This window comes from Oryzias latipes, chromosome 11 (genome assembly GCF_053564925.1).
Source record: "Oryzias latipes strain Hd-rR chromosome 11, Olatipes_Hd-rR_3.1".
Lineage (NCBI taxonomy): Eukaryota > Metazoa > Chordata > Actinopteri > Beloniformes > Adrianichthyidae > Oryzias > Oryzias latipes.
This window is the reverse complement of record NC_136247.1, coordinates 28,862,113-28,870,616: the sequence shown is the minus strand read 5'-3', so window position 1 is coordinate 28,870,616 and position 8,504 is coordinate 28,862,113. Positions and strand designations below refer to the sequence as shown.

Here is an 8,504-nt window from a genome sequence, read left to right as displayed (position 1 = left end):
TATTTATCACCACCAGAGGGCGCCATCAAACAATCAAGACAATTCAGTGGAAGTTAGACTTTCCTTCCGGTTGTAGTTCAAGGTGTTTGGATTCAGATCAGGATCAGTTTAAACTGAATTGATTCTGCACTTTTTTTTATTGAACATTTGCAGAAAACAACACAAAAATACAACATTTATAAAAATGCAACATAATAATAAAACAGCTCTGAATAGAAAACTTTGTTTTGACCTTAGAAAATCTATTAAGAACATATTTATAATATAATTTTTGTTAATAGTTTTTTACACCTTTGTATTACTTGAAGCAAAAATTATTTTAGTTATTGCTACAGTTCAAATTTCAGTAGAAAGAATTCATGTTTTTTTATTAGCAAATTTACTTTTGTGAATATGGAATTTATGCATGCATAACAACATATTTATAAAAAAGAAAACTATGAAATCCAAATGTTATGTTGAAGTCAACTTTAAATGTAGATCAGTGATGCTTTGCTGGATCAAATCTGAGTCTTAGTTGGAATCAGATTTCTTTGACTTTGTTTGTTTAGAAGAAAGTTTGTGGTAAAGACCAGACTTTTCTCCATTCAATGTTAGATGTTAAATGAGGCCAATAAAGAGCAGCTGATGGAACAGAAAGCAGATGATCTTGGAACAAAGCTCTGATTTTTGACTTCAACTGTTTAGCAGAAGTGAAGCAGAAACTCCCCAGAGGAGATTTGAAGCCATCAGGAGGATGAAGAGTCAAAGGAGGAGCTCTGCAGAAAGACCTCAATCACATGCAAAGACACGTTAAATGATTGCTCCTTTTTCACTCTTTCAAAAAAAACAGCATGCCTCAATTAAAAATAAACCAGTTATTTGTTAGTATAGAGGCAGCATCAGAAAATGTAAAGGACTCAGAGAACCAAAGAGGCTGAAAAGTGTCTAGAATGAAACAAAAACATCATAAAGATCATTTTTAATTCAGGACTTTTGGGCTTGTAGAAATGTTTTAAATGTAAAACTAGTCTGTCATCAGTGAATAAACTCACTTATGCTAAATAAACTAAAGAAAACCTTTTTTTTCTTTCTTCCAAATAGGATTTTTCCCCAAACCTGAACCAGAATGGAGAATCCTGGATGGGTCCGTCTGCTGGATGGTCTCCACAAACAGACAAATGTGAGTGGATGGATCACCACTGACTGACATGGAAGTTTGATTTTCTTTGACAATCTTACAGAATTTGTATTTATTTATTTACTGAACTGTGTTTAAAGGTAGAAGCAACACAGACTAAACCAGAAATTCAGATTCTTGAGAGAAATTGGGTCCAATAATTGACATCACTTTCACCAAGCAGGTGATGATCACCTACCTGCTGATTTGAACTGCACCCTTTATTCCTCAACAATATACACTCACACAACACACACACATAAACAACACATGCCTTACACAAGGAAGGTGGGACCCCTGATTGTCTGCTCTACCACATCCCTGGTGGGGGAACCAGGCCCTCGGCCAGGGGACAGTGTCCCTCGGGTGCAGTTTTCCTGGGCCAGGCGGCTCTCTCTCCATGCAGGGAGTTGAATCGTAAATATAATAAATATGAATAAAGTTTAGCCTAATTTACAAAAGGGGTTTATCCAAGGCCGCATTTCCACTGCAGGTCTTGATGCCCAAATCCGATTTTCTGACTATATCCCATTTTTTTGACGACCCGCTTCCATCATCTTTTAAAAGTGACCCGTATCTACACTACACTGCTGAAACTATCAAACGTAGACGTTCTGAGGACGACGTGGCAGCATTTCCGCCTTCCGCGGACCTCCTTCGGACTTTTGTGACTGCGGTTGTCATACTGGTGTCAAGTCAGCCCTCTCTCAAAAACGGTGTGCCGCTTTTTTACATACATTGCGGTAACAGCAAGAAGGCCTTCATTCGGGTAAAAGCAAAGTGTAAGAACTGTCATTATACTCATATGTATATGCTATTTACACATACGCCCCCTCCCCGCGAATGTTAGTAAAAAGCTGACCTCATCGCTTGGAAACATTCAGATAAATGATGCATCTCTGCTAACAGCCTGAAACCCACCATGGTACAAATACATAAGAAAATATGAAAAAAAAATACATTTTATGTTTGTTTGTTTAAACAAACATAAAATGTTTTGAGTGTGACAATGAATCTTCAATGCTTTACATCAATCTTAGTGTTAAAAATGTTCTTTTGGCTTAAAACCTGCAGAATTTCATGCAAAAAATAAACTTTAACTTTGATTGTATATGCATGCTAACTCTGATGTATTTAGTTCTCCAAAAAACAATGAAAATAAGCATCAAAGTTTAAGTTAATTGTTTATGCATGTTATCTATGATATATTTAGTTTTACAAATATAATTAAAAATTAGCAGCTGTGTCAAAGAAAAATCAGTGATTAAATACATTTTTCAAAAATAATACAGAGACCCAAAACAGAACCAGGAATATATTCAGACAAAAGACACTTTTCCATCATATATTCTTTTAATATTCCATCAAAATCATGAGAAAATACAAAAAAATGTTCCAAACATTGACTTCCCTTTCTAGATGTAACTTTTCAGTTGACTTTGTGGAAGCTGTTTGTTATTTGCTACAGACCAAACCTGAGTCTGAACTGCTGCTCTAAGTTAGCTCGTTTTCATGTCATTTATTACAGTTTCCTGTTTATCTGAGTCATTTTAACTGATATTTAAATGTGATGAAGTTGTTGATAGATGACACCTTCATTTCTCTGAACAATTCACCAGAAACTAAAATACAACCTTCCTTTAAGCACTATTTTGGAGAAGTAAACACAAAGAAATAAAAAAAAAATAAAACATTTTTGTAGTTACATTACTAAACAGTTAAATCAATGCACAGATCAGAAACAGAAAGATTTAGAAATGTTTTTCTCACAGATCCAGTTTTTGTTGTTTCCTTTGTAGAGTTGTGTCCATTTCCCTTCAGCACTTAAGGACACTGCATCGTTGTATTTTGCATCTTTTGAAGACTTCTCATCCCAGAACCTGTGATAAACATTCTGTTTACCTCTGGTCTAAATTCAGTTCATAAACTGGTCTGAATTATGATGTTACAAACATTTTCTGTAGTTTTTAAAGGATTTCACACATTTACAATCAGGCTCAGTCATAAAGAATGAATTTAGTAACGTTGTAAAAGAAACAAAGTCTTACGTTTCTGTCAGTGGTGATCCATCCACCCATTTCCATTCAGGTTTCGGTAATGACCATTCAGCAAACAGACCGATCCAGGATTCTTCTTTCTGATTCAATGTAGAAACAAACTCCTATAAACCAAAGAAAATATTCTTTCTTAATACATTCTCTCCATCTTGGTTTCCTTTCACACTAAATGTCCAGTAAAATAATGCCTGGTCTTTAGGATTCATCTGTTCTGGATAATTGTCCTAAAAACTGAGAGAAAGTTCATCTGAGGAACAAAATCTGACTTTCTTTGATGCAGATTTCTGTTCATTTAGTTTTTGCTTCTTGTTTTGTCTTCAGGGCCAACAGTCCATTTCTACTGAATCCCAGTTTAGCCTATTTGGAATTGAAGACATTAGAAGTGGGAAAAAGAGTTTCTGTGTTCCATCACAACGTTTCTTTGAAATGTTGCTGAAAGACAAACATGAAATCTGAGTTGTTGAGGAGAATTTCAGCTGGAATCCATCAGCATCCAGACAACAGCAGCACACATACAGGTGGAGAATCCAAGACACAAGAAGCTGGAAGGAACTAGTGTGAACACACCCACCTGTTCCTCTTTGCTGTTTATCACCACCAGATCAGATCCTACAAACTGACAGAAATCCCTGCTGTCAAACCAATTTCTCTCCTCAGTAGATTTATAGTAGCAGCTCCTTCCAAATCTCTTCCATCCTTCAGGACACAGTTTACCTTCATAGACTGAGATACAAAAATCCTGCAGGGTTTACTTTCTGGTTTCATCTGTATTTTCTACTAAAACTTTCCAGTTCAGTTCAAAGGTAAACATGATCCAAACAAACTGATATCATCCATTAGTTTTCAGTCTTTTCTCACCTTCAATCTGATTTTTCAGCTGTTTTATTTCATCCAAAAGAGTTTTGTTGATGCCTGAAAGACAGTAGAAGTCCATTTATTAATGATTTGTACTTAAATGAACAATCACATGGCCTTCAACAGATACCAAGCAATCTTCACTTTAGTGGGGGGGTTGGTCATGATGCAGAGGGGGAGCAGTTTAGGCAGGTTTGATTCCCAACCTGCCTGCACATGTGTTCAAGTGTCCTTTGGTAAAACACTGAGCCTCATGTTTTGCTGTCATGGATATCAACCTTAAGTAGTCTGGATAAATTCCACCACATGCTGGAAATCAGCTAACTTTAACTGTAGTCCATTCAGGAGGATTCAGGAGGAACAAGAGTTGAAATGAAGGAAAAGGGTTCAGTATTGTGGTGTTGATGGTTCTCTAAGATTCTCATCTTAGTTTGTTCTTCAGCTCCTTAACAGAATGAATCTGATCATTTGCAGTTGTGCTTTGACTACAGACAGTCTGAAAGTCTGTGTTGTTCAATATTGGAATGATAATATTGTTTCTGATCAAATTGTTGCTTTTCTCATCACATAGACAGAGGTGGAGACACAATTGTGTTTCTGTTGGATCAAAGTTTTTGTGTCTTCATGAGTGATAAAGGCGTCTCAGTCATAGTCTGGATGTCAGCAGAGAATCTTTGAACTCATTAGAAAACATGAACACAGAACAAATATGCAACATTTGGAAAAGGAGAAGTTTGAACATCAATATGAACCTCTGATAAACCTTTTAGCAAACAGCTGTTCTGCCTACAAGTCCAGCTGTTCCACTGATTTTATATTTTAACACCTGTTTTCTCTTTTATTATCATATAAACAAAGACCTAAAACTCTTTTTAAAATGGAAAAACGTGAAAATGGACTCCCTTCATTGTTAGATTGTCTGACCTTCATTTTCATCTTTCAGCTGCTTCATTTCATCCTGAAAACGACTGTTGTTGGCTGAGAAAGTCGTGTCAAAATCTGAAAACTAAACATCTACAAACAAACCCAAGTAGGGAATAAATGTTTCTTCTCCTCCTGGATCAGTTTAGTTCAGAACTGATGATAGATGTGTGAAACCGTGATCACTGTGATCACAGTCCATGTGAGGCTGAACTCAAGCAGGTTTAAATAAAAGAGGAACAAAAAAAACCCAAAGACATTTTTAGAAATAGTTTGTTCAACATTTTGAGTAAACATTTAGAATCTATTTTACCTGAAAGTTCAGTCTGCAGGTGATTGTTTCTGGTTTTCAGTCTGTTTTTTTCCAAAGACACCAGATGATCTGAAACAGAATCACTTTGATATGAATCAAAAGAAGTTTTTTCATGATTTCTGGAAGACATTGTTGTCATGGTAACAATACAATTACTGTTAGTGTTTTTTCTTCTGTATCTAAAGAAAACTGACTTAACAAAAACAAAAACATTTAAAAAACACAAAAAGATTGAATGACTTAAAAACTGAATGTTAGATGTTAGAAATAAAATGTTGAATTCTTACAGCGAGTCATGAGTCCAGCCAGAATCAGGAAACAGAAAACTCCCAGAGAAAACTTGAAAACTCTGAAACAGTTTCTTCTCTCAGCTTGAAGATTCTTCTGCTTCTGATTTTCTAAAAAAGCAGATTTAGTTTATTTCCAGAATTCTATTCAAACCGTTGTCATGCATGCTACAATTTCTTCCTGACTGAACAGTATTGCAGCAATGTCTCTTTCTAGAAGGACAAAAAGGGAAGTTCTTTATTTGAACATGATGATTATTTAGAATCTACATTTCCAAATGTCATTGTTTTACTAAATAATCCAAATATCAGAGAAATAACAGTGATTTGGTCCAAATGATTTGAGGTTGGTATGACATAATATTGTAGTATTTAGTCTGAAGTTTTTCTGCTCACCAGTTTGTTGTAATCCATGATCAGAGTGCTGCTCTTCATCATCTAACATCTCCACCTCACTTTGTTCTCTTCCATCTGGATGAAGATTTCTGCTAAATTTCCCTCTCCAATCTGCTGCAGCTTCAGTTTGTGTGGACATCTTTAGAGATCAAACTAACTGAGCAGACTTCACTGTTTCCTGATGAAAGCAGTCAGCTCTGAACTGCAAACATTCAGGAAGTAGCAGCAGAACAAACTCCACTCATGTCATTCACTCTTTCATGCACTGATGCTGCAGAGAGACTCCCATTCAATTCAATACAACCACTGGAAGAACTTCAACACAAACATTCAGTTACTATCAACTATATGTAATGTACATAATTAGATAGAAATGAACAGAACTGTATCCATTTTTCTTTCAATGCTGCTTTCTTGATTTACAGACAGAATAAGTCACATTTGTGACTCAGCTTGGTGTTGTGACATGCTTCATATTAGTTGTTGAAAGCTGAGATCTCTGAGTGTTTCGGTGAAAAACTAAACTTTTTCCTCCGGTTGATTTTATCTGTGCTCCAGCATCTGTTTCTCAAATAAGAATATCCGGAGACTCTGAGCTGTGCTGCTCATTTCAGATGTTTCTGACTCTACAAGTTTCCTGTTCTAACAGAAAAAAGCATAATATCTGTTTAAGGTTCAGACACTTTCAGGACCGGAGGATATGAAGCAAAGTTTGTGGTATCAGGGACTGAGACCTTTTTTGAAGACCCACTCTGACAAAAATGGTGTTTTTGGTGTTTGTTGTGGTATTTTTCTCACAATGGAGGACACATGTTAAGGACATTAGGCTTAAAATTGCATTTCTGAGTAATTCTTTGTTTAAATTGTTTCTAATCTGGAGCAGAAGGAAATATGCCATTTTTGAAACAGCAGCAAATTTCTAGTTAGAGGTCAATAACACCCCCCCCCCCCACTCCTGCACAACACTGCACATTGCACAAGAAGACCTTACGAAAGCATTACTCATTTGTCACAAGTGCATTCAACTTTTATCCTACTACAACTATTATCCTTACAAATAGGATTACTGTAACTCCTTGTTAGCAGCGTGTCCTAAGAGTTCCTTAAGAAGTCTCCAGCTTGTTCAGAACGCAGCAGCTAGATTGTTAGCAGGAACCAGCAGAAGAGATCACATCACTCCTGTGTTAGTTTCACTTCACTGGATCCCAGTTGATTCTAGAATCCAGTTCAAGATCCTCCTGTTAACCTATAAGGCCTTACATGGAATGGTCCCGTCCTATATTAAGGACCTCATAGTCCCTTACCATCCAATCAGAACACTTCACTCACTAAATGCAGGACTGCTTGTGGTTCCTAGAATTAGTAAAAGTACGGTTGGAGGTAGAGCGTTTAGCCACCAACTCCATCTGGATGAAGCTCGTCTGCAGGTCTTTAAACATGTAGTTGTACAGTTAAAAAAGTTAATTCTTCTCTATGAGTTCAGGTAGTCACCTGTCTGTCCTGGGGGAGGATCCCTCCTTCAAGTGGACACCCCTGAGGTTTCTGCTTTTTTCCAGAATCCGTTTTTTTAGGAGTTTTTCCTTACAGAGAAGGAGGGTCTAAGGGCAGGGATGTTTAGTTTAGTCTGTTTGTTTGTTCATTTTAGTATTTTCCTATTGAATTCTATGTATTCATGATCCTTATGATTCTAGGTTTACTTTGTGTGAAGAAACTGGATTGTCTAGAAAGGACTGTATTGTATTAGTTCGTAACCCCGTCAGTTTCTTGCACACAGAAATAATGAATAAGACTCAGAGACAGTTACTTATCTTTTGTGGAGGTTTTACTTCGTACAAACACGAAGGGGACAGACAGATGAACATGATGCATTCAAAGTCCGAACCAACGAGCTCAGGGATGTACGGTGGCCCAGAAGGGTCACAACACAACACATTAACTTTATACACAACACATTAACTTTACACACAACACACTAACTTTACACACAACACATTAACTTTACACACAACACACTAACTTTATACACAACACATTAACTTTACACACAACACACTAACTTTACACACAACACATTAACTTTATACACAACACATTAACTTTACACACAACACACTAACTTTACACACAACACATTAACTTTACACACAACACATTAACTCACAACACAACACAATAACTCACAACACATTAACTCACAACACAACACAATAACTCACAACACATTAACTTACCTCACAACACATTAACTCACAACGGAAGTAAAGCAGCAATTGAAGTGCTTTTATTCTGAAATTTCTACTGGGCTGAGCAGCTAACTGCCTAACAGAAAGTAATGTCACAGTGAGCTGTGGAGGGAGCATGTTATTGCTACAAGAGAAGCTAGCAGCAGTGTTGCCAGAAACTTTGTCTTTACTAGGGTTCTCCTTCCTCTAAACACACACAATATGAAGGCACACTCCTCCCTCCGCTCTGACACCCCCCTCTGTCGCTGCACGCGCGCTCCTCTCCTCTCCTTT

At 36.8% G+C, this 8,504-nt stretch overlaps 1 protein-coding gene and 1 non-coding gene across 3 annotated transcripts in view; one reads left to right on the top strand and one right to left on the bottom strand.

Moving 5' to 3' along the window:
- The window catches only part of LOC144995442 (uncharacterized), a 36,566-nt gene that overhangs the window by 8,176 nt on the left and 19,886 nt on the right, over nucleotides 1-8,504 (top strand). Inside the window, exon 2 of the mRNA XM_078955142.1 lies at nucleotides 1,084-1,162. The gene's annotated coding sequence lies outside the window, so the exon portion shown is untranslated. The remainder of the gene's footprint in view (nucleotides 1-1,083; nucleotides 1,163-8,504) is intronic.
- On the bottom strand, nucleotides 2,494-6,902 carry LOC105355001 (uncharacterized). 2 transcript variants are annotated; one of them, XR_013658976.1, is made up of 7 exons: nucleotides 5,989-6,901; nucleotides 5,593-5,703; nucleotides 5,306-5,374; nucleotides 4,075-4,128; nucleotides 3,788-3,939; nucleotides 3,208-3,320; nucleotides 2,494-3,039 (listed from the first exon to the last, which is right to left on the bottom strand). It is a non-coding gene; the product is annotated as an uncharacterized LOC105355001 (transcript). The 2 variants fall into 2 exon arrangements; XR_013658975.1 differs by having other exon boundaries at nucleotides 3,208-3,939; nucleotides 5,989-6,902.